Below are 26885 nucleotides of genomic sequence, written 5' to 3' on the forward strand. Positions count from 1 at the left end.
AATTCCCTGTGCTATACAGTAAATCCTTGTGGCTTATCTATTTTATGTATAGTAGTTTGTATATGTTAATCCCATACTCCTAATTTATCCCTCCCTCCCTTTTCCCCTTTGGTAATCATAAGTTTGTTTTCTATGTCTGTGAGTCTATTTCTGTTCTATATATAGATTCATTTGTATTATTTTTTAGACTCCACATATAAGTGATAGTATATAATATTTGCCTGTCTGATTTACTTCACTTAGTATGATATTGTCTAAGTCCATCTATGTTGCTACAAATGGCAATATTTCATTCTTTTTTATGCCTGAGTAATATTCCATTGCATATATATATATATATATATATATATATACACACACACACACACACACACACACACACACACACCACATCTTAAACCAATTGTCTGTTGATGGGCATTTGTGTTGTTTCCATGTCTTGGCTATCGTATATAGTGCTGTTATGAACATTGGGGTGCATGTAGTTTTCCAACTAGAGTTTTCGTCTTTTCTGGATATATCCCCAGGAGTGGGATTGCTGGGTCATATGGTAATTCTATTTTTAGTTTTTTAGTGAATCTCCATACTGTTTCCATAGTGGCTTCACCAATTTACATTCCCACCAACGGTGCAGGACCGTTCCCTTTTCTCCACACCCTCTCCAGCATTTATTATTTGTAAACTTTTCAATGATAGCCATTGTGACCACTGTGAGGTGATACCTCATTGTGGTTTTGATTTGCTTTTCTCTAATAATTAGCAATGTTGAGCATCTTTTCATGTGCCTGTTGGCTGTCTGTATGTTTTCTTTGGAGAAATGTCTATTTAGGTTTTCTGCCCATTTTTCATTTGGATTGTTTTATTGATATTGAGTTGTATGAGCTGTTTGTATATTTTGGATATTAACCCCTTGTTCATCACATTATTCACAAATATATTCTCCCATTTCATAGGTTGTCTTTTCATTTTGTTGATGGTTTCCTTTGCTGTGTAGAAAGCTTTTAAGTTTGATTAGGTCCCACCTTCTGAATTTCTTTTTATCTTTGTTTTGTTCTCTTTCATGCTGGAACTTTCTTCAAGTATGTATTGTATTTGACCACATGTTCATATTTAAGAGTGATGTACAAAAAATCAGATTGGAAAGTCCACATGTGTGTGGGAGGGGGGAAGAGGGGTTCCTCACAGCTCACAATGTAGACTTGTGCTTACATCTCCTATTTTAGGTATATGATGCCTCATGCGTTTTCACCACCTGACATCCTCTCATCCTGAGTTTCTGTTCCGTTTCTAGTCTTTTGTCAGTCTTGAAGAGAGCTTATTGCCTGGTTACATGAAGTTGGAGAGTGGACCAGGGATCTAATTTCTTTTATAGGAATTTCAGCTGATCCTCACCACCTTGTTTTTCAAATCTACTATCCACTCTCTTCTTCTGGGGTCTCTGGTGCCTCCAATTTCTAAGACTTTTCAAGGCTCTGCAGTATGACTTGGCTGGTTTCTGCTGCCATTCCATCTACAGATACTTAGGTTTCAGCTTTCTCTTCTCGATTGTGTCAATTACCTCTTTTACTTACGTGTTTTCCATTTTTGAAAAAAAAATTTCTTGACATTCCTTGACCCGTTCAGTTCATTGACATCATTCTGCCCCTGCCCTTCTAGAGCTTATGTTCTAGAGGAGGAGACAGACAATAAACAAAAATATAAAAGGCGTCTAACGGCAATAAATGCTATAAAGAAAAATAAATTAGGATGAGAGAGATGAGTGACGGGAGTGCTATTTTACATGGCATGTGCAGAGAAGGACTCTTCCGAAAGGTAGCATTTGAACAGAAGCCTGAAGAAAGTTAGGGAAGGAGATAAGCAGATATGGTTCATTCAAATGCAAAGAACCTGAAGCAGGAACACTAGCTTGTAAGGAACAGCAAGGAGGTCAGTGTGGTGGGAAAGGAGGAGGTGATGTCACAGAATAAAAGTGATGACAGTATTTGTGCAGGGTCTTTGTAGCCTTGGCAAGGACTGTGGACTTTGAGTGAGATGGGAAGACATTGATGAGTTTTGAGTAGGTAGTGATATGTTCAGGCTTGACTTTACACCCAATGTCGTCTCCTCTCCTGTTTTCATGGTCCTTTTGAGCTTTTTATCCATTTACTCTGTTTCGTGTGAGGTTTGGTTACAGTGTGCAAGAGTTCAATCCATGTGTTGGGCCAGAAGTCATTGTTTCCTTATTTTAAGAAATTTTTTTAACAGTTTGAGTTGTTTCAAAAATGGAATGACCTGCCGTGAAGGTCAGAAGCATGGATGGATAATCACAATCACACGTAACCAAATAAAATTTTGCTTTCTGTGACTCCCTGTGGATTTTCACAGCTAAAATGAGCTAATGAAATAAAGTAAATTCTTGGAATCTCACAGACCAGTGGTTTTCACCTGGGGTGGAGCCCACCCCTAAGGGGGCATTTGGAAATGTATCCACTCAGTACAAAGGGGGCATTGGGAAGGTGTGGGGATGCTATAGTTTTCATGCTAAGTTCCCCCTTCTCTCTACCACTGTTGTGCTACAAAGAATTATACTATCCAATAATCCAATAGCACGGCCATTGAGAAACAGCTTAAAATCTCCCCCCAAGAGGGAATCCAGGATTCCCAAGTGTCTCCATCATGTGAGGATGTGAGTGAGTCTGCGGTGCCTGAGTTTGGTCTAAGCATCTGGTTCTTCAGGTGTATTGATTTACACATGAAGGTAGTTACAACCCTTGAGGTGTACTGGGATTGTTATATTACACCTACTTTTGAGTTTTGTCTTTACCCTCTAAAGAGGGTAAAGCTTCAGATTATGAAGGCTCTTAAAGGAAAACAAGTGGCTCTTGCATGCATCACAGTTGTGGACACATAGTAGTTTCTAAATAAATACTTGTGGGTAAACCTGAGTTCTGATACTGATTTTGCCATTTGAGGCAGTGCTTGTGGAGCATATATCTTTAACTTTGCCAAGTCAGTCTCCTGTAAATTAGCTTTTTTAACGAAAAATTAGTATGGCACATATTACCATAACTCACACATAGTAATGAAACTTACCTTCTTCCTTGAAACTCTGTGAGGCATAAAATTGCCATATGACTACAAAGCCCCATGAGAGTATGAGATATTATGTCAGAAGGAGGTGAGGTAAGTCATTATTATACAATGCAGTTCTTCCTATCATGGCTTGGCTGTGATGTGGAGAGCCCTGGAGCCGAGCCACAGAGGGCAGACGTGTCATCAACACACATCAACTCTGAAGAATGAATACTCACCACTTATAATCATAGATACAGCTGAGCCCACAGGAAATACCTAACTTGCAACCAGTCTCCTCCTCACTGTGGTCTGGCAGGACAGGTGATACTTGTCTTCATGAATTTTTGTGTGGGGAATTCATTTTTGTTTCAGAATTGAAATCACAACCCTTTATAGGCCAGTTGGAAACACGCTGATTGGCTATCATGCTCTTATTTGTTTTTATAGCAGCAGCAGACCATCCACAGCCATTGCTATTTGTTTATATTGCAGCATATTTTCATGTAAAAAGTTATTTTCTTTCAAAACACTTTCAGAATCGTATCTTGCTACTCTTCCAACAATCTTGTGAGAGGTGATTAAAAATGACCCCTATGACAAATGGAGATCAGAAAGTCCATGGTGCTAAATAAATTGCTTACCAATATCATGGCAAAGTGAATAAATGAAGGGTTAACAAGCTTGGGCTGAACAGCAGTATAAACATCACATTGTTTGTGAGATTTTAGTGCCATTTATTGGCTATGATTTGAATATTTTGTTTGGTTTGTCAATCTAGCCATTCCCAAAACCCTTATCAAAAGCCTGCAATGTGTCAGACACTATGGCAAACCAAGAGGCGGTTTATGCCATATTTTAAATCACTTTTGAAATAACCATTAATCCCTACATTTCATCTGTGGAATATAGGGAAACAGAATAAATTAATACCTCCCTATTTTACGAAACATCTGTACTGTATGCATGATTAAAAGACCCTGCTTACAACTGACTACAAGAGGAAGAGGAAAAAAAGTGTGAGAAAGAATGAGGTAGAACACTATATTTTAATAGCATTAAACAAATAAGAAGAATAAATACAAAATGACTTATTACAGTATCAGTGTAATGACACTTGGACTTTGTTGAATACTTAGAAATTAAGGTCAAATTATTGCAAAATAATGTTTGCCTTAAATGGAAGCAATAACACCTAAATATATTTCAGATGGATTAAAGATTTAAATGCATATAAGAAATGATAATATTAATAAAAGTAAATTGTTTGTAACTTTGCATCAAGAAAGCCAATCATACAGGACAGGATGAATAAGTAAATGGATAAGCATATACATTTCTGTAATCAAAAGAAAACCTATACAGACTAATGGCAAACTGCTCACAAGTTTCATGTTAGTAATATATAGCAATCATTAATACACCTAAGATATGAGAAGCATTTACAAATTAATAATAAAAATATGTACACCCCAACAGAAAGGTGAGCAAAGACCCTAAACAGGCAACTCACCAAAGAAATGTATATGATCAATAAATGTATGAATAAACATTCTCCCTCATTTGTAATCAAAGAAATGAAAACTTCAATTACATTTTTCACATACGTATTAGATTTTCAAAGGTGAAAAGAATTGAAAATACCCACTGTTGATAAAGTTGTGAGAAAGTGGACATGTCCATTGGTGGAAACAAATGAGTGTTTTTTTTCAGACAGTAATCTGACAACAGATTTCAAGTATTCCACATGTCTTCTCTTTACCCTTTCCCTGATCAGGAATTCTGTTTAAGAACAAACAAGTGCACTAAGAGATAGATACAAGAGGTAGATACATCAATACTGAAATCAGCATTATTCACAATGTTTTTAAAAGAGAAAAAGGAGACTACTTTAAAAATTATAGTTGATCCACACAGTATTAAGTTGCTATTAAAATGATTTTCTATATCTATATTCGTCTTTTCCAAAACACAGTCTCTTTTTAGTTGCACAAAACTCTCCGCATTCTCAAATCATACAAGAGTGAAGATGCCCCCAACACCCCAATACCCAAAAGCTCCAGAGATAAATCCTATTAACAGACAAACACCCCTTCAAAACATTTTATATATATATATATATATATATATATGTATAGCATTAACATAAATGACAACATATTGAACACTCTGTTCTGTAATTTCTTTAAAAAAATTTTTTTAATTGAAGTATAGCTGATTTACAATGTTGTGCTAACCTCTAATTTCTTTTTTTCCATTTAAAATATGTTATAGACATCTCTCTTTGACTGAATAGTTGATACTTGGTCATTGGTACAGAGAAATGTTTACAACATAGAGTAAATGAGAAAAAAGATTACAAAGTGGCGTTAGAACAATAATTCTCAAATGGAGAGGTGGGAATGGTAGGATAATGATAGGCTAAGTTGGGATATATCATTCACTCTTCTCTCCCCCCACTCATTTTGATTTGCCTTTTCAGGAATCAGGTTTGAATAAGGTGGGGAATCATGTGTACTTTGAGAAAGATCCCCAGATGGTTCTGAATCACCAACCACACCACTCCTTTCCTCCCAGACTCTTCCCAAGTCAAGAATCATGTCTGTATTTTTTTTTCCTTTTAGGAAAATAATATATCAGAATATGAGCAAAGAAAAAGTATTCAGAAGAAAGTCAACTGCAGTGATCTTTGCAAGGAAGATAGTCAAGTGACTCATTTTCTTTATTTTTTGGAAATTTTTATTTGTTGGATTTTTAATTAATAAAGAGAACCATTATTTTCATTTAAAAAAATGAAACAAGAAACTGGAAATCCTTGAAAACCACAGCTGGAGAAATCAGGTGACAGCAGCCCAATATGCAGCCACAATCAAAACAAGCTAAAAAAGTACATAACAATGGATAGCTTTTGTACTAAACCATAATTACGTGTTTTAACCCAAGAAGCTAGGTAAAGTCAAGTGCACTGCATAAATTATTTGGAGAGCAAAAAAGTTTAAGAATTTTCAGCTTCAATAATCGTTGTTTCAAAAAAAATAAAAACCTAAATTTCTAAAATTGTGAAGTATAGTGATAATCCTATTAAAATGGGGAACACCCCCATAAAATTTGTTAAACAGGAATTTAGAAGAAAAACGTATATTTTATATGATGGATGGAAAACTTGAAATTTATTACCTCCAGAAGAGAAGGGAGACTACATATATAAATGGATTGAAGAGAGAATTACTGCATAATAAAATTAACATTAGATTATGGAAAGAAAATAGAGAATTGGGGAGTGCAATTCTAAACACTTTAGTCTGACATTAGAAGATTCAACTCACATTTCCCCATAAAACATCTCTGTAATCAGAGACAGAGACCGGCGTTGCATGAAACTGGGTCTGACCACAAGGTTTTTTGTTTTTTTTCATTATAAATTCCAATGAATGGAATACGAATAATGATAGCTTACCATTTATTATTTGTATTCAGAATCAGCAATTTAAAGATTTAAGTGGAGATTTTAATGGAATAGATTTTTATAACTTTGCTGAGAAGATTCAAAATAACACAAAGGTGATGCTGCTCTGCTTTTTTCTTTTCCATGCATTGTCTGTTCATGTTGGACTTGTGGTCGAGCAGAATCTGGCTACGCTTGTCCTAGGATTTCTGGGCTCTGGAAATGGTAAAGTCATCCCTCCCTCCAAGTGAAAAGAAAAAAAATTATTAGGGAAGATACGAACAATTAGTACAGATAAAGAGAGGAAAGATACGGGGTTTGCCAAGGGAGGAGGAGGAAACAGTATAAACATTATTTAAGAGGCAAAGATTCTGGCCAGGCCTGTGGCTCATGGAAGTTCCTTTATTTCCATTTCCTATTCGGGGAAATATTCTTTCAGCTTGTCAACGTGTTTTCAATCTGACATCATCTACCATCCAAAGAAAGAAATTTCTTAATGGAAATGGAAATGCCTTTTGCAAACTGATCTTCACATGCACTTTTAATTGCTATTCTTCACCCACTTCTCACGCAAGAGTTAGTAGAAATCTTCCTGAAAAGCTCTGTACGTCATTACAATTATCCAGGTATTGGATTAAGTTCATAATTCTTTGCTCCAGTAGTTCCCAGAATGATGACAAGTCATCCTTTTGTTAACATGTTTCTTTCCTGTTTCCTTTCCACATGAACACACAAATGCTTTTTCTATTTTGAAGTTCACCTGATCTAGGCTCTGTTGCCCCACAATCTCCACCCCTGCTGAAGTCATAAGTTTCTGCATATGACCTCGTAGTCTAGATGCACTGTTGATGTGTTTATTGTCAGGTACAGGATCTTATAAAATCAGAGACGTGCGTGTAGATGCAGGTCTGCTAGAGGATTTTGCCAGGTAGTTGGTGACGCACTTGTCCAGGTTTTGTTCCCTGGGCGAAAGTGATCCTACAGGCTGTAAGACTGGTTACTCTTTTTCAAATATTTCTAGTGGAAGAATTAACAATGAGAAAGCCAGACATGATTTCTCTTATTTCAGCAATTAGTAACAAAAGGAAAAATTTCTCCTTTAAATTAGTTCAGATACTTGCTTTGAGTTAAGAAAGCACTTCTTTTTTTTTATAAAGGAGCTTCATTTTCAAACTTTTGCTTTATTATGCAGTTCTCTGCTTCTCTGAAACTTAGCTTTCAAGAGATTTAAGGAAATTTTTGCATAGTGTTACATATAGTCCAAGTGGCACAGGAAAGGAATGCCAAATACATTCAACAAGCTACCCCCTCTCTCTAGTCATTTTCTGTGTTTATTCATTTGTCATTCATTCAAACATTCACTGAGCACATATTATGCATCAAGCAAACTTAAAACACTGAAATAAAGGTGACTAAGGCATTTCTCAGGGGACTTGAGGACTGATGGGGCCCCCTTGTGTTGTAAACTACTACACGGGAGAAACAGGTTAACGCAGGCATGTACCTCTGTGCTTTGGGTGAGAATGGCTGTAGGAAGATGCACATGGAGGGTGATGTTTATGGAATTTTCAGATACTGAGCAGGAATTTGTTAAGTGCCCAAGAAGGAAAGATCATTCCAGGCAAATGCATCAGCCTGTCCAAAACCTGCATGCTTGAGAAACTGCAAGGAGATAGTTAAGGCTGAACCACAAAGAATGAGTAGGGGAAAATGGGGAAATACAATAACAGGGAGGAGGGAGTCAGATCATGAAGGGCCTTTTATGTTCATCAAGGAAAGGAGCTGATTTTTAAAAAATAGGTGATGAAAAATCACTGAAAGATGTTAAGCAGAGAAGTGCCATGACTAGTTTTGTGCTTTAGATACCAGCGGCAACAATGTTGAACACAGATTCAGGAGGGAGGAAGCGTGAGAAAGCCTGCAGGCAAGGAGATCTGGTCAGAGGCTGCTGCAACAGAATAGGAAAGAAATGCTGAGTCTGAAGCAAGACAGAAACAGTGGGTACGGAGTTGATCCCAGAGACATCCATCGACTCAACCAGATGTAATGAATTTTTAGATAAAAGTAACGAAGAAGAAGTGATTCTGAAGTTTCTGACTTGGATACTAAGATCTAATGAAGTGGAACAGAATTGGAAAGAGGAGAAAAGAGAATTTAATTTTGGATCAGTTAAGCTTATATCAGTGTTTGTGATATATCTAGTAGAGAGGTCTATTGGAAGCCTAGAAATACAAATCTGAAGTTCGAGAGAAGGGCCTGTACTAAAGATAAAAAGTCAAGAGTCAGGGCTTCCCTGGTGGCGCAGTGGTTGAGAGTCCGCCTGCCGATGCAGGGGACACGGGTTCGTGCCCCGGTCTGGGAAGATCCCACATGCTGCGGAGCGGCTGGGCCCGTGAGCCATGGCCGCTGAGCCTGCGCGTCCGGAGCCTCTGCTCCGCAACGGGAGAGGCCACAACCGTGAGAGGCCCGTGTACCGCAAAAAAAAAAAAACAAAAAAAAAAGTCAAGAGTCATAAATATCTGGCACCTGAGAGTACAGGAGTGGCTGAGACTGCCATGAAGAACGTGTAGATGAGAACAGACAAGTGCAAGGACAAAATCTTGGAGGTAAACCAAAGTGTAGAAGGACGGATTGTAGAAAAAAGAGGCCGAAGAAGAAGGAGATAGAACAAATAGAGGTAGAGGAAGATCAAGTAATTGCTACATAAAGTAAGAATGGCAAGCATTTCAAATGAAGTTTGGTAAATATTTTGAATTCTATTAAAAATCCGTTGCAATAATAATTAAGTGCCCATCAAATTGTGCTGCTTTAGGGCTTTCGGAGACAGTCTCAAAAATAATTTTCTCAGTGTGAAGGAGGGAGAAGCCAGATTGCAAGAGATTCAAGAGAGTAAAGGAGGGGAGGGGGCAAAATCATGAGGGGGATGACTCCAGAAGTCTGAGTGTGAACACAGGTGGAAGAAAACCAGCTTTCTCTCCCCTGCTCTCTTTCTCTTCTTCTCTTTTTCTCTCTTTCTCTTCTGGTCTCTTCTTTTTGTCTTCTTTGCTCTCTCCTTCCCCTCCTCTTTCTCCTCTTTTGTCTTCTTCTCTTTCTAAGAAAGGAAAGATTTTTAGGATAAAATAAAGGAAGGAGGTGCTATTCCAAAGAGATGCCCTGATTTTGGAGGCTACTACAAACACTGCTTTGGGGGACAAGCCTTTCATAAACATTTTTCCTTCATCTGTAGTTATGTTTTTAGGAGCACAATTTGATATGTGACAGACCAGCTTCTACTCTCATAGCCCTTCGTCCTGCAACAAGACTCTATCGCACTCACACAGGAGAGTACATGGAGTGAAACTACCAGCCAGAAGTTCCAAGAATACTGAAACCGAAAATTGCTCAGTGAAATTAAGTCCTTTCAGCCCAATGTGTAAGGGTGTAATACCATTCACAGCCCTTTGAATTATTGTCTCTTTATTAAGTCCATTTAATAGATCAAACAATTTAAAAAACTACTCAACAAGCATTTATTTTGCACAATGTTGAAAGTATTATGGATAATTTCATGACAATTATGTACGAATATACTTGAGCCTCTCTCCTCGGGTTCCTTATACATGTAAAAAGAAATGCATAAAGTTCTTAGGCTCCATATGTTTCTTATATTGGGGAAACTTAAAACCTCTTTCAGATATTACCTTAGTAATCCTCACAGCTTTTTAGGTTATTTTTTTCCTGAACTCCATATCATCACCTGGGGTGGAAAGTAAGATATGTGTCATTATGACAAACTCTGCCTTCTATCCCAGGAAACACAACTTGTGTGGACAGTTTTGGCTGACTACATGGTTTTCGAGTCCCACTAAAATGAACTATCCTGTTAACTGTTTTTCCACTCACAGCCTCTATTTTACAGATGAGAAAACTTAAATGTATAGCATCACAGAATTAAAGGGTAGAGAGGAACCTTGAATATTAGACTGTTGGTTGCTAATAACTACAAACAGAATGACTGGAAGTGGTGACAGGAAGGAGGTCTTGAACCCAGGCCAGTTCTATCACTTATCTCTCGTCCCTGCTTTTATCTTCTGTATTTCTCTGTCTCCTAATCAGTTAGGTAGGATGTGGCCCAAATTTATACGCTACAACATGAAACATTACACACTGAATCTCTTTCTCTCCACTACAGTTCCATTCCCTGAGGGAGAGACATTGATGGATGCCACTCATACTCCAATTAGCTGTGGTCCAGAAATGAGGGTCACGTGACTTAAAGGAATATATCCCTGTAGTCTGGGGTGGGGAGGGGAGGTAGTTAAGGGGATCGTAGGCTAAGCAGATATTCCAAAATGTGTTCCCCAGAAAGGCTACCCCCACCTTGCCCCTACCACCACACCCCAAACACACCGTTTTATATGTAAGGAAACATCCCGCCAAATAGTAAATTATTTGGCCACAGTTATAAAGTGAGAATTCCTCATCTAGTGCTATTTTCACATGTGATTTAGCTTTCTTGACTGGAGACTGATTAACATTAAATAAACTGTATCAAAACACCAATTTGCTTCTCTTTATTTCACTCTGAATCCCACAGTTTCCTTTCCCTTACTTTTCAATTTGTTTCTTTCTAGGAGATCAGAGAAAATGCTAAGTAAGCTAGAGAGACAATTTTTCAGAAGATCTTACCCTGGTAGTATATTGATTTATTGATTCTTTTTTATGCTTAACCAGCATGTTTTTATGTATAAAAGTGGAGGAAAGTTATCTCTAGAACATGAGGACAAAAGAATCAAAACCCAAGACCTCTTTTTGACCAAAATAAATTTCCTAGATAACTGAGAAAAAAATATAGCCATAAATGAACAAAGTAGAGAGCAAAAGTAATTGTATTGCAATGTAAGCCAAACTGTCTAGAAATCACTGAAGGAATAGAAAATAAAGACTACAGATGGAAATCTTCAGAAAGACGTTCTGAAGGTAAATTTTTAACAGATCTTAATGAAGATATTGGTAATTATAACTCAGAGATTGCAAATTTCTGGCCCTTGACAAATTAACTCTACTACGTTTTGTTGGGCCAGGATGGTATTTTGAAAAACAACTTAAACTTGAATGTTTTTACACGAGACCAGTTCTTTCCAATTTAGCCATACTCTGTACCACTCCTTCGTGTTTTGTTTTGTTTTTTTTCAGACACAGTATTTTATTTACAGAATTTGGAAAATTTTTCAAATTAAATAGAATTTAATGCTCAAAGTAATAAATGAAACTCACAGTGGATGTGAGTGAGGAATTATGAATATTTTATAATTATAATGTAACTGCACTACATTTTTTTAAACATCTTTATTGGAGTATAATTGCTTTACAATGTTGTGTTAGTTTCTGCTGTATAACAAAGTGAATCAGTTATATGTACACATACATCCCCATATCCCCTCCCTCTTGCGTCTCCCTTCCACTTTCCCTATCCCACGCCTCTAGGTGGTCACAAAGGACTGAACTGATCTCCCTGTGCTATGCAGCTGCTTTCCACTAGCTATCTATTTTACACTTCGTAGTGTATATATGTCCATGCCACTCTCTCACTTCGTCCCAGCTTACCCTTCCCCCTCCCTGTGTCCTCAAGTCCATTCTCTACATGGACTGTTTCTTTATTCCTGTCTTACCTGTAGGTTCTTCATGACCTTTTTTTTTTCATTTTGGATGATCTGTCCATTGGCGAAAGTGGGGTATTAAGGTTCCCTACTTTGATTGTGTTACTGTCCATTTCCCCTTTTATGGCTGTAATCCTTTGACTTATGTATTGAGGTGCTTCTATGTTGGGTGTATAAATATTTACAATTGTTATATCTTCTTCTTGGATTGATCCCTTGATCATTATGTAATGTCCGTCCTTGTCTCTTGTAGTAATCTTTATTTTAAAGTCGATTTTGTCTGATATGAGAATTGCTACTCCAGCTTTCTTTTGATTTCCATTTGGATGGAGTATCTTTTTCCAACCCCTCACTTTCAGTCTGTATGTGTCCCTAGGTCTGAAGTGGGTCTCTTGTAGACAGCATATGTATAGGTCCTGTTTGTGTATCTATTCAGCCAGTCTATGTCTTTTGGTTGGAGCATTTAATCCATTTACATTTAAGGTAATTATCGACATGTATTTTCTTATTACCATTTTCTTAATTGTTTTGAGTTTGTTATTGTAGGTCTTCTTTTCCTTCTCTTGTGATTCCTGCCTCGAGAAGTTCCTTCAGCCTTTCTTGTAAAGCTGGTTTGTTGGTGCTAAATTCTCTTAGCTTTTGCTTGTCTGTACAGGTTTTAATTTCTCTGCCAAATCTGAATGAGATCCTTGCTGGGTAGAGTAATCTTGGTTGTAGGTTTTTTTCCTTTCATCACTTTAAAAATGCCCTGCCACTCCCTTATGGCTTGCAGAGTTTCTGCTGAAAGATCAGCTGTTAACCTTATGGGGATTCCCTTGTATGTTATTTGTTGCTTTTCCCTTGCCAGTTTTAATATTTTTTCTCTGTATTTAATTTTTGTTTGTGTGATTAATATCTGTCCCTATGTGTTTCTCCTTGGGTTTTATCCTGTATGGACTCTCTGCACTTCCTGGATTTGATTATTTCCTTTCCCATATCAGGGAAGTTTTCAACTTTAATCTCTTCCAATATTTTCTCAGTCCGTTTCTTATTTTATTCTTCTTCTGGGACCCCTATAATTCGAATGTTGGTATGCTTAATGTTGTCCCAGAGGTCTCTGAGACTGTCCTCCATTCTTTTCATTCTTTTTTCTTTATTCTGCTCTGCAGTAGTTATTTCCACTATTTTATCTTCCAGGTCACTTGTCCGTTCTTCTGCCTCGGTTATTTTGCTATTGATTCTTTCTAGAGAATTTTTAATTTCATTTATTGTGTTGTTCATCATTGTTTGTTTGCTCTTTAGTTCTTCTAGACCCTTGTTAAACATTCCTTGTACTTTCTCCATTCCATTTACAAGATTAGGATCATCTTTACTATCACTACTCTGAATTCTTTTTCAGGTAGACTGCCTATTTCCTCTTCATTTGTTTGGTCTGGTAGGTTTTTACTTTGCTTCTTCATCTGCTGAGTTTTTCTCTGTCTTCTCATTTTGCTTAACTTACTGTGTTTGAGGCTCCTTTCTGCAGGCTGCAGGTTCGTAGTTCCCATTGTTTTTGGTGTCTGCCCCCAGTGGGTAAGGTTAGTTCAGTGGGTGGTGTTGGCTTCATGGTGGAGGGGACTGGTGCCTGTGTTCTGGTGGATGAGGCTGGATCTTGTCTTTCTGGTGGGCAGGACCACATCTGCTGCTGTGTTTTGGGGTGTCTGTGACCTTATTATGATTTTAGCCAGCCTCTCTGCTAATGTGTGGGGTTGTGTTCCTGTCTTACTAGTTGTGTGGCATGGAGTGTCCAGCACTGGAGTCTTCTGGTTGTTGAGTGGAATTGGCACTTAGCATTGAGACGGTGATCTCTGGGAGAGTTCTCACCAATTGATTTTATGTGGGGCTGGGAGGTCTCTGGTGGTCCAATGTCCTGAACTCGGCTCTCCCACCTCAGAGGCTCAGGCCTGACACCCAGCCAGAGCACCAAGACCCTGTCAGCCACATGACCATGTACTTGGGGATTTTCTTGCCTTTTGGGAAGCCTGATGTCTTCTGCCAGCATTCAGTAGGTTTTCTGTAGGAGCTGTTGCACATGTAGATGTAATTTTTATTTATTTGTGGGGAGGAAGCTGATCTCCACATCTTACTCCTCCACCATCTTGAAGGTCCTCCCTCCTTCGTGTTTTGTCCCCTCATTTACTCTATCATGAATATGCTACCTGCCCTGCTCCTGAAGACATCTGAGTTTGCAGCCCCCAGATGTCGACTGTCATGATGAAAGAAGTGGGCATTCATTCATTCTTGGTAGATCAGCTCATAAAATGGCCAAGAGATGTGAGCCATGAATGTGAGTGATTGAAATAGGTATGTAATAGAAGGTGGTCTGTATGAAATTAAGAGACTCTATTGGTAGAATTCTAATAGCTGAAAAGGGATAATTTCAGAAGGACTTGGTGATAGAGGCCCATAAGTAATGAGGTCAAAGAATTTAGATTTTCTCCATTAAGCATTTGTCTGTCACTCTAAGTTCTTTTCTGAGAATTATTTGAATTACTTGAGACAAGGCACTTGACTTCTATATAATGGCTAAACTTAAATGAAGAGAGAGAGATATGAGCTCAAAACCTTCTCAGTAATCTAGGTAGGAGATAACAGTTTGGATAAACGTAGTAGTTCTGATGATGGAAAGATATAGAAAAGAGAACTGGCAGGTAAGAGAAAATGGGATTAGACAAGAATGATAAAGGAAAAAGAAGTTATGAGATTACTGTTTCCACAGACAGGAAGAGAATTGGAGAGAAATGGCAGAATATGGCATTCTGTTACAAAGGTGATGAAATCAGTCAAAGCTGGTTTTCACATGAACACAGGGCAGCTCTCTGTCCTGCTCGCCAGTGTATTTCCTGACTGCACAGTTACTCATGTCTCTAGCTACTTAACCATGCAGCTTGTCAAGAAAAGAACAGGCAGCTGCATGGGGTCTTCTGTATTTTATTCATTACAGCTTTTATTTGTTGTTTTAATGTATTTAATTTACTAAATTATTACAGATGTTTTGTATTACAATGCTAACAAGAAAAATATGAAAAGATGCCCAACTTCTTTTAAGTCTGGTAGAAGTGGAAACATTTTTCCTTCTGCCCGTTCAAGTTTCAGTTGATCCTTTTTGAAAATGCTGACTTAAAATGGATGGGCCATACTCATTTTAAATAGAGAGACAGGGGAACAGATTTTTAGTGACATTTTAAAGAAATCATTATGTCTTCTGCTTTGAGAAGGTTTGAGACTTTGAGAATTTGGAAATCTCACAAAGATCATCACGAAGTGCACTACTATTCTTTTCTAGTATCTTTACTATTATTTGAATATAATATATGTACCTACATACATAAGTAGATATATATATAGGAAATGCTGATAGCATGCCAGCATTATATGGTGTTAGTATTTGTCGAGTGTGTGAAAATCTTAGAACCAGATTTTGCGGATGGCTTTTGTGGGAAATATACTTCATGTGGAACAAAGGGAAATCGTCTCCCCAAGAACTGTATTTATGTGTGATTCATATATGTGGATTAGACCACTTAGGAAAAAACTCAACAAAGAAAAGAAACTTTCCCTCCAGGCTTTATGATTTATCTGAGTTAAATTTGTCACTGTTAAGACAGATAAAGAAGGCTCACTTAAGGTTGTACTCTCCACACCCTGGGTTGCATTAAAACTTATTATACAGCCACAGGTAACTATGTTAGGCTTTCTCTGAACTCGTCCTCTAATTGGAGCCCTGTCACTGCAGAAATCAGTTGAAATTTAATTAAGGGGTAGGAAACTCCCATCTAATTTTGTCCCTGAGCTGCTCTGTGGGTTGTCTCTCAGAACTTCAATAGCTGGTGAGTGAAGGTTTTGGCGCAGATGCTAAATAAAACCTACCACGGTGAGGCACTTCCCAATCACGATATAGCACAATGGCTTCTTTCTAGGCAGGCTAACTCTCCATCTACATGGACGCATTGTGTTCAGCTGTCAGGCTCCTGCTTGCTTTGATGCAGTTTTAAAAAATTTTTTTTAAATTTTATAGAAGTATAGTTGATTTACAATGTTTTGTTAATTTCTGCTGTACAGCAAAGTGACTTAGTTATGAATATATATATATTCTGTTTCATATTCTTTTCCATTATGGTTTATCACAGGTTATTGAATATAGTTTCCTGTGCTAGACAGTAGGACCTTGTTGTTTATCCATCCTATATATACTAGTTTGTTGATGCAGTTTTTAAGGGTACCTTCAAACAAGGGCCAAATTTAATCATGATAAAACTATTTAAACAAACAACTCAGTTTTTCTTTCTTCTATTCCAGTTGTAAATTTCCTAGTTATTTTTGGTACTAAATACTCCCCAAATAATCAACTCATCTGAACCTAGTAGAGAAAGCTGAAATGCAATTAAGCAAATACATGTAAAGAAAGATCTTCACAAAGGGGAAAAGTTAGGATATTATCAAAATGCTGCTTCAACAAAAACAGACTTTCCAAAGACACATTTATAAATTTCTTTAAGATTCATGCCAAGAGGATAGCAGAACTCCACTTCTTACATTAGCTCCTTGGAGTAGGCCCAATGTGCTGTCTTAGACAGGATTGTATCTTCCCACCAGAATGGATTTCTTCAACCACTCTCCAATGCATGACAAGGATCCTTAACCACCTGATTCGCTTAGATTATATAGAACATACTGGACATTTAGAAATCCTAAATATGCATCTGCAGGGCAATGTACTATATAAATATACCTACTGGGCAATGCCTCTAGCAATAATAAAAATATGGTGTTCATCTTTTCATTATGTGAAAAACTTAATTGCCAATGAATAATTTCTACTTTATCATATGATCTAATATATACATGACTACTTGCAAGTTGAACTGGACTAAATTTTTGGGATGGCTAAAATCCTGAAGTTTCAATTTGAGGTGATAAAATCATGCAGTGGGCAAAGCCTGGGTCTCAGACCAAGCATGTCAGGATGACCCCTTAGGGATAAAACAAAGATTCTGAGTGTTGCTCTTGTTTGCTTGCCTTCATTAATATGTGGGCTTAAGGATGTCAAATGAAGCAGTGGAAAAATGTGGTGTATTACCTCTAACATATAAAGAGAATTCAGACTACTGAAAGGCATTTTGGGTACCAGTGCTGAACTCCTTTAACTGTTTCATTCTTTGGGGAATATAAGGATGGGGAAGTTGGACTGGGAATCGTTTTGACCAGATTGCCTGTGGACACTAGAGCTTCATGGTGTGCTGACTTGAGTGACTTGTACTACCCATGGATGTTCAGCTATTTCACTGGAAATTATATTTGCATATGGAGGAGATATAAGTAGTAAACATCCCCAAATCATCAATTCTGACCTTTCTAACACTACTGATACTCCTAAAAAACTGGAAGCTTTACTTCAAGTGCATAAACATTGGAATAATTCCATGAATTTTTCACTCTTCTTCCAAATATGTTGTTTTGAGTAAATACAGCTTAAGAATCTTTTTGACATATTGTTACCATGTTACCACGTGCTGTAAATGCAATAGACGGGTTAAAGACCAAGTCTTAACCACAGTCATGTATTTCCTTTGTTTTATATATTTAGGTCAGATGCTAAACATGGCTTTAACATATTTTCTTTGTGGTTTAATTTCCTTTGTGATTATTTCTTTTATTTAATGGGAGTGTAAAAATGTCCCAAGGACTAAAAACAAATTGCAGCTTATTTTTAAAATAGGCATTAAGAGGTACTCTGTTATTTTGCCTACGGGTCAAGATTAAACTTTCAGGATCATTTCAGGTTAAAAATGCAACAGTGAAACATTTACATTTTCTTAACAAAACATAGGGGACTATATTCACGTGGCATTCTTGTGCACCCTCTTGGGCCCAGGTCTTACAACAAACAAGGAATGAGAAAATGTGGGCTCCACAGTGACTCTCAGTGTGTCTCTGGTCCGCGCCTCCCTAGGGATGCCCTGGAGGCGCCTGTTTGCAGCACCACCCCCAGCTCAGAATGACTCCCGGGAGATGAGGAGGGATTCCTGGACATACAAGAAGGAAAGTCAAACTAAATCATCAGGGTAGCACCCCAGGACCACCGTGAAGTTCACAGCAGTGCAAAGAGTGATGTGTATCCATCTCCTAAGTGTTAAAGCTGCAAAGGGGTTTTTCATTTCAAATTTACTCTCCAGCCTATTAATGTACGTTTGCTTCTGGCACTTGATTCAGTTTATACCCTGATAGCGAACAGGTCTGTTTTAATGGCATGTGTAATTCTCATTTCTCAGTAAAGGTGTTGAAATAATTGCTTCTTAAAAAAGACAGGAGGATTTTTTGTTTTTGCTTTTGTTTTTGTTTCAGACATTTACTTACCTGCTTGTTTAGTGAGTAGCAGAAATATATTTTCTTATACGTGGGCCTTTATGGACATAATGTATTCATCAAATCCTGAAATGCATCCCTAATAGAATATCCTTTGATATTATCCAGGACTTAATAAATTTAACACCTGGTTAAATTTAGAGGTCTTTTGAACTAAATGAAATCACTGAAAATCTAACAGTTACCAGATAGCTATTAATAGTTTTAACAACTTCTTGCAGTTGCCCAGGGGGAGGAAAATGTAGTCTATTTCAGATCCTTATATAAAATAGTGAATTACAATGGGAACAATAGTTTAACTTTAATAAAGGGGAGACCTGTTGGTTTTAATAGGACTAGTATTTCAGTTAGTTAAAAAATTAAATATCATCACTTTCTTTAGACTTAGAATCCTCTAAGAAATAGAGCCATCAAAAAATTAGTGATGGTTTTCTTCCTATTCTTATTCTCATTATGGGTGTAGAATATATTTTGAAATGATACAGAAAAGTGTTTTTCTAAGCCTACTTATTATTTGAATAACAAAGTGAAATTTTCCTAAAATGCACTGAAAGTTAATATTATCTTAAATTAGTGGCAAAAATAAACAAATACAGACAATTTTAAACAGTCTCTGTCTACTTCTAGGAAGACGTAGGATATTTAAGAAAAGGAAGACAATTATTAAATGGATATTATTCTAAAAATACAAAAATATCAAAATCAGACAGAAAGATGATTTTTATTTTAATATTAATGAAACTTTCCTAAATTCTTTTTTTCTTCACCAAAGAAAGGTATATATAATCCACTAAGCCACTTACCTAATTTGTGAAGATGTGTTTTATTATGTGAACAAATAATTGCATATAAACATGATTATGCAGATTCAATTCAGAGTGTTTAAGACTAAACGTGCTGACTTTAATAAAAATATTTCTCTAAAAAATTGTTATTAGCTAACTTTTTTTTCATGAAACATGTGTTTCCACTACTTCCAAAGATCTGGTAATCGTTCATGCAAATGAAAAAAAAAGTGTATGTTTTCCATACATACATAAGTTGTTCCACAAACATCTGGTAACGAAACTTTGAAAGCTGCTAGATTCCGAGCCAGTCCAGGTGTTCACTACAACATCGCTAGAACTCAGCAATTGCCTGCAGTAATTTGTTGCAACTCGTATTGGCATTTTTATGGTTATGATGAGGCAAAGGGTTATGACATCATGTACTAATGTTACGAAGGTGCTGTGAATTCAGTGTGAAAATTCCATACTGAAATTGACTACATTGGTGGCCATCACATTTTGCCAACTGAAACATCTGGGCACAAGGTAGTAGTGGCACACCTTGTAAATAACTTGATTGAAATTAATTGCCAGGAGTTTGCAGCACCCCACGTAGTTTATAAGTACCATTTCTTTTTCTTTTGCAATGTTTTGGACTTAAGAATCTTGTGTTCTCAGATTCTGTTGTAGCAGCTTGTGATGAAAGTGAAAAGTGTAGAAAATATATAAATAAGTAGCAGGACAACAAGGAAATAAAAACATTATTTATATATAAGGAAGAAAACATTGCTATCTCCTATATCTACTTTCTTGAATAAAATATTTTCCTCACAGAAATAGTTTTAAAATTAATGTACCTAAAGCAGTTTAACAAAAGAGGGTAGATGAATAATTAGATATGGGTCTCTATTTCTCCAGAAAGAAATATCTAGTATTCAGCCCATGCTGTAAATATCAAGTGTTTATTGTGTTGATAAAAATATTTGAGATTATTGTAGACTATGAAACCACATATTGGAAAAGATTAAGGGGATGTTCTGTGTAAAAATGAGGAGACTGAACAGGAAATATGGGTCCTATTTTTGCTGTACACATTCTAAATCATTTAGAATAATTTTCTAAATTATTCATAGCTTCATGCATCATAAACAGGGAAAGGTAACCAAAAAATTACAAGGATGCTGTAGTCAACAAATTTTAATGTCAATTCCTTGCTTCTTTCCTCCTTGAATACCTTTACCTTTGAATTTTTGCCGTTTAAGAAAAGTTTTGCCAATGTAGAAATGTTTAAAGATATTAAATGTTGATAGTTTAAAACTGACATGAAAATCCAGTTAATAAAGTTTGTATTTGCCTTGAAAGTACCACAACTTACTTTTACATATAGCAGTATAAACTCTCATAATGTGCTCAGTATTTCAAAACTTTTATAAAATCTCCGTTTTTAAAAATAACTGTGATTTTGTTCTGTATGTTCAATATGAAGATGCACCCATATACCTAGCTTGTTTTAGAGTTTAAATCAGGGAAGAAGTTTTTCTAACTAGTATGATTCTTTTTATTATATTAAGAAACCTGTGCACCCCAATAAAGATGTTTAAAAAAAAAAAAAAAAAAGAAACCTGTGCAACTCATATTCTTTTTATTTTTGGGGGGGGGGCTTGATTACCAAGAAGGTTAAAGCTAATTTTTTTGTTAAATCGGTAGTTATCCTGAGCTCAGGCTTTCTGGTTCAACCAAATTCCTTTTCTTGCCCTTTCTCCTTCTATATTTCTTAGCTTTTATACTTGCTTCAATAATCAGTTATATCTGTGTTTTCTGTGCAAATTAAAGTAGATAGGATTAAAATAATAAATACTTTAGAATATCTGTGACTATCAGTTGGTATTCTTTCATAGAAAATATTTGCAATTTGAAAAGTCCTAGAGCTATGGGGTATTTCATATCTGAATTTTTTTCTCCTTATAGCTCACTATAACAAAAATAATACTTTATAACAACAGTGTCCTGCTTTGTTTTTGATAACAGAAGCCCCTATGTACACAAATGAGCTTTTGATATAGGAACACAACCTAGCTATTACAATAAAGGATTTGAATTTTTTTCCTGAACTGAAAAAAAAGAATGTATCTTTATACTCATTCATGAAAGTAATCTTGGTGCTTTGTCGTAATGGACATACAGTTCAGGCAAAGTGAGTTAAATGCACTACCCAAATGTAAGAAAGGATTCCATTTAATCTTTGCTTTTGTTAGAAACAAGCGTGGAGAGTATGGGCAAAGAAGCAGCTTTAACTTATGGTTTTAATCTTAAATGTTTGAATCCCTGTAAGTTTCCTTGAGGTTAATATTTTAATGGTATCAGATCAAATTAAATAAAAAATATATGGAAGGAATGGCAGGCAATTAACAGAGCCATATGAAATCAATGATAGTTGCTTTTTAATCAGATATCCCCTCAGCTGTTTTTCACTACAAACAAATGTATTTTACAATACAAATATATAAATGTTTGGAGTTATAGATAGAGCTATATGATTTTAGGATATATCTTTATGATTTAAGGAATAAAATAAGTCTTAGTTCTTAAGGATCTTGCTGTTAATAACAACAGCTACATTTAGTAAAGCTATAAAAGAGCCTGAAGTAGAAAAATGAGTCCGGGATTTTGCTAACAAGTTGTAGAATTGAGAGACTTTTTGAGAAGCTTGTTAGGACACAGTCCTGAGCAGAGCTAGAAATAATGAACAGGATGTGATACAAATACTGAAGGAAGAGGCAAGCTTAAAATATCTCTCAACTAGAAATAAATGAATAGTTTTAATTCTTTGAAAAAGCAATTTTTCCTGCCATACTCCTCCACTTTTTTTCATACGCTGTAGTAAGAGAATGATTTCAATCCAGAGCAGTTGCAATGGCCTTGAAAATGTCAAATAAAGTCTGGGGAGTAGAAGGGTGAGAAGCATGACAACTGATTGTGAAGGTTTTTTCTTTCATTCAATTAATTTAGTAGCACCTATGATGCTTCAGGCCCTCTGCCAGGGTCTGGGGACGTGGAGGCCAATAAGACTACTGCCTTATCCTGTAATTTACATTCATAATAACTAGACTGAATTATTGAAAAATGTTACATTAGATTAGTTACATTTTATTTTAAAATATAGGGAAGTACAGAGACAACATATCTGATTTATGGTGTGTTGGATGTCAAGATGATGTTAATATTGGTGGAAATGAGGGATGGGTAGAGAAAAGAAGGGAACACAAAAGAGGCCTTTGAGATTCTGCTAGTTTGTCTCTTGATCTGCATGTTGGTTACACGCATATGTTCACTTTGTGAATATTCACTGAGCTATAATCTTATGATTTGTACACTGTCCTGAATTTATACCTTAGTAAAATTTACATAAAATTGAACAGGAAAAAAGATAGGGAACTGTTGAATACGTATTTAAAAGCTATGTCTTCCTTTCCTTTTTCAAACAAGCTTCCTCAGCTTTTTGTTACTATTCAATCTGCTACAACATCTCATAGTCTCCACACAACATTTCCAAGATCTAGCTCTACAACACTACCAATGACAGGATCACCATCTCTCAGGGCCCTCTTCAATCTTTTTTTTTTTTTGCGGTACGCGGGCCTCTCACTGTTGTGGCCTCTCCCCTTGCGGAGCACAGGCTCCGGACGCGCAGGCTCAGCGGCCATGGCTCACGGGCCCAGCCGCTCCGCGGCATGTGGGGCCCTCCCAGACTGGGGCACGAACCCGTGTCCCCTGCATCAGCAGGAGGACTCTCAACCACTGCGCCACCAGGGAAGCCCCCTCTTCGATCTTTACCTTCTGTAATGGCTCTAGTCCCTTGATTCTTTGACCATTCTTTTTAAAACCTTTTCTCTTTTATTTATTTATCTATCTATTTATTTATTGTCATGCCGCGTGGCCTGTAGGATCTTAGTTCCCCAACCAGGGATCAAACCCAGGCCCTTGGCAGTGAAAGCATGGAGTCCTGACCACTGGACTGCCAGGGAATTCCCTCTTTAACCGTTCTTTACTTTAAAAAATTTTCTCTAAGTTAGGATAGCTTAAAAAATTATTTTTTTCTCCTACTATGGTTTTTGTGACACTACACCCCCCTAGTTCTAATCTTATTACTGAGTTGTTCCTTCTCAGCCCCCTTCACTAGATTTTCTTCTAAGCATTCCTTAAATATTGATGTCCTTCTGTTTTCTATCTTCAACCTTTTCTCCTTGCTATACCTTCTTCTTGGGGAATCTGATTCAGAGTTGTTTTTTAAATTACAGTCTATTAATAATGCTCAAATCCATATCTCCACCTTCAAAAACTTGAGATCCAGCTCCATTTTTTAAATTGTCTACTTGGCATTTACACTTGTTTTTCCCCTAAATATTCCCGACTCAGTAAATTCCAAACTGAAATTATTGTCTAAACTCCAGAAGTCTGATTTTCTCCCTTTATCTCCTGTCTCAGTTAGCAATCCTTAACCCAGCCATCCAAGGTAGTATTTCTGAATAATTCTCTATTCTGTCCTTTCTCTCTCTCAATTCCCACATGAATAAACCACCATGTTTGTTATTAGTATCAATTAAATATTTCTCAGATTGACCCTCTCTTCTCAATTCCATTGAAATAGGTATGGTGTGTACCCTCATTATCTTTTTTCCCCCAGAGTATTTTTATATCCTCCTAAGTAGTTCCCCTGTCTGAGATGTGAGCATCTCTCTTACCTGTTTTTCACATTGCTGCTGGAGTCATCCCACTGCTATCACTGGTATATATAGCACCATTCAAAGGGCACTCTCTGCTTACATGGAAATATGGGCACAACATCTAACTCCTCTTATAATATCTTCCTTTTAAGATGCAAAATGTTTAATCACAGTATCAGCGCTGGTATCTATGAAGGAATACCATTCACCTGTCATAAAATTCCAAGGATTTCTATTAGTTATAGTATAAGTGGAGCCATATGGAAGAAAATGACATTTTATCTGCATTTTAAATAAAATTCAAGAGAACCTAATCTCTATAAAATAACAGAGGAAAGATCAGAGAGCAAGTCTATAAATTGAGACAAAGGGAGGTAATCGTTAAAAAAAAGGACAAAACTTCAAAGTGATTGAATTAGAAAAGAGAAAATTTAATAAATCTACAATTCAACAGTTTTCCTGTCTCCATAAGAAAAGAAGCAACATTGCAGAAAATAAAATTAGTATTTAGAGAAAAAGGATAGAAAGACAAAGCCGTGGAAGAGAAGATGATACATCTATGTTTTTTTCTGTTATAAACAAGAGAGAAGACCACTTTTGAATATAAATCTTTGCATGTTATCTGTTTATTCCATAATGAATTCTAATTTTGGAAATACTGGGTCATAAGGTATGCATTTAGAAAAATTCTAGAATGTGTTATGAAACTATCTTATTAAGTGATTAGATTTACTTTTACCAACAGTGACTGAAAAAACAAATTGCCTCATATCCAATCTCATATGACTTATAAACCTTTTAAAAATCTTTGTGTTGCTACACTGTTTTAAATTCTATTAATGATAACCCTTAATCTTAGAAAATATTTTATATTAGACCTCTCAGGAATGTTTTGACATTTGCATTGGGTTTGCATCAGTAATTCCAACAAATGTTTAAATTTATTTTTTTTATATACATTTGCTCTTTTTTTTTTTCAGCAACAACGTGCGGCACGTGTGATCTTAGTTCCCTGATCGAACCAACATCGCCTGTATTGGAAGCGCGGAGTCTTAACCACTGGATGTCAGGGAAGTCCCCAAATGTTTAAATTTACTCATTGCAGAACTGCCGTTGATGCTCCTCTTGGTTCTTTTTTATTATCATTTCTCCTCTCTTTTGTTGTTTGTGTTATCTCTTTTGTTGTTTATTTTGAGGCATTTCCCATTGGCTAGAGGCTTATCTTTGAAAATTTTTTCTTTAAGAATATTTGGGTGGTATTCTTTCTGAGCCTTTGCATATATGAGAATGTCTTTCTGTTGACTTCATATATAAAGAACAATTTAGCGAGTTTAGAACTTTTGGGTAAAAAACCTTTCTCGCAGAAGGATACTTTGTTTTCTTTCTTTTAAATTTATATTCAAGCCCAAGGCTGATACGATTTTTACTGCTTTAAGGGTAATCTGTGTTAATTGGCTGCCATGTTGTAGAATATTTTTTGCCTTTGAAATTTTAAATTTTCACCCTAATATGTCTAAGTATTAGTACTTTTATATTAATTTGTCCCAATTCAGTTATTAAACTATTTCCATTACAAATGTATGTTTCTTTAGCTTTAGAAAGTTTATTTTTTTCTATTGGTTAAATTGAGAAGAGCACAGATCAATATTTACTCATAAATTTGGGGGAAAATGGGGATTAAAAAAGGTATTGGACCCAGAAGTGTTTGTGAGTTATTTCTATCAAACAATAGGTAATTCCCATATTATAAATTTAAATTCTTTCAGAATACAGAAAAAGATGACAACCTTCCCAATTCATTTTATAAAGCAAATATAATCTCAGTAGCAAAATAGGACAAAGATACCACAATACAACTGCAGAACTCTCTCATAAATATAACACAATACCCCAGCTAAATAAAAGTTTTAAATTAAATTTGACAGTATATTAAAAAACATACCATGATGAGGTAGGTTTTATTTCAAACATGGCTTAATATTAGAAAACCCAATAATATAATTCATCACATTAAAAAAACCTATATGCTCTTTACAGTAATGCTCATCTTCATAAATTGGACAGTTCACCTGGCATCACTTCTCTATCCTTTTATTGAGGAGCAGAAGCCACGGGCTACCACTCCTAGTCAGAATTTGCCAGTAAGAAGCACTGACATAAGATTTATAGGGTTCAAGAGAAAGAGAGGCCATTATTCTCTGAGGCAGTTGCAAACATGGGATTCATAGTGGCTTTCACCAGAGCTCTTGTGAACCACCTACTGTCATGTTTCAGGCTGAGATCTTCAGATTTGAACTTCCTGACCTTTGTTCTCTAGTTCTTCCAAGACATATGTAAGCCAATAATTCCCACATTAAACTCTTTGTACCTGGATTACTTGAAATGCCAATCCCTGATTGATACAATACAGAAATTATATTTGATAAACTTCAAAATCCAATCCTTAACAAAAAAAAAAAGCTATACAAATCTAAGAATAAATACTTTTAAAGCATGATAATTTTTTATTCCACTGTGTTCTAGCATGTCTAATGATGAAACATTAGAGACATTCCAGCAAAAATCAGAAACAGTACATGATGCCTGCTAACACCACTGTTATTTATTGACATATTTCTATGATCTTTAGTCCATGCACAACAAGGTGTAGTTCCAGGATAGGATAAGAACAGAATATTCATTATTGTCAGATGTGATTTTTTTTTTTGCTCTGCAAAACTCAAATGAATTAAAGTTAAAATCAGAAGAAATTTGTGGATTTTTTTTCCATGCCAACAATAATAATCTGTATCCAGTAAGGAAAGATGGTGAGAAAATTTTACAATCATTATATATATCAAACTTAACAATAATATGTAGGAAGTGCTTAAAGAAA

The sequence above is a fragment of the Monodon monoceros genome, unplaced genomic scaffold, assembly GCF_005190385.1.
Source record: "Monodon monoceros isolate NGI ecotype Baffin Bay Population unplaced genomic scaffold, NGI_Narwhal_1 Super_Scaffold_6, whole genome shotgun sequence".
NCBI classification, from domain to species: domain Eukaryota; kingdom Metazoa; phylum Chordata; class Mammalia; order Artiodactyla; family Monodontidae; genus Monodon; species Monodon monoceros.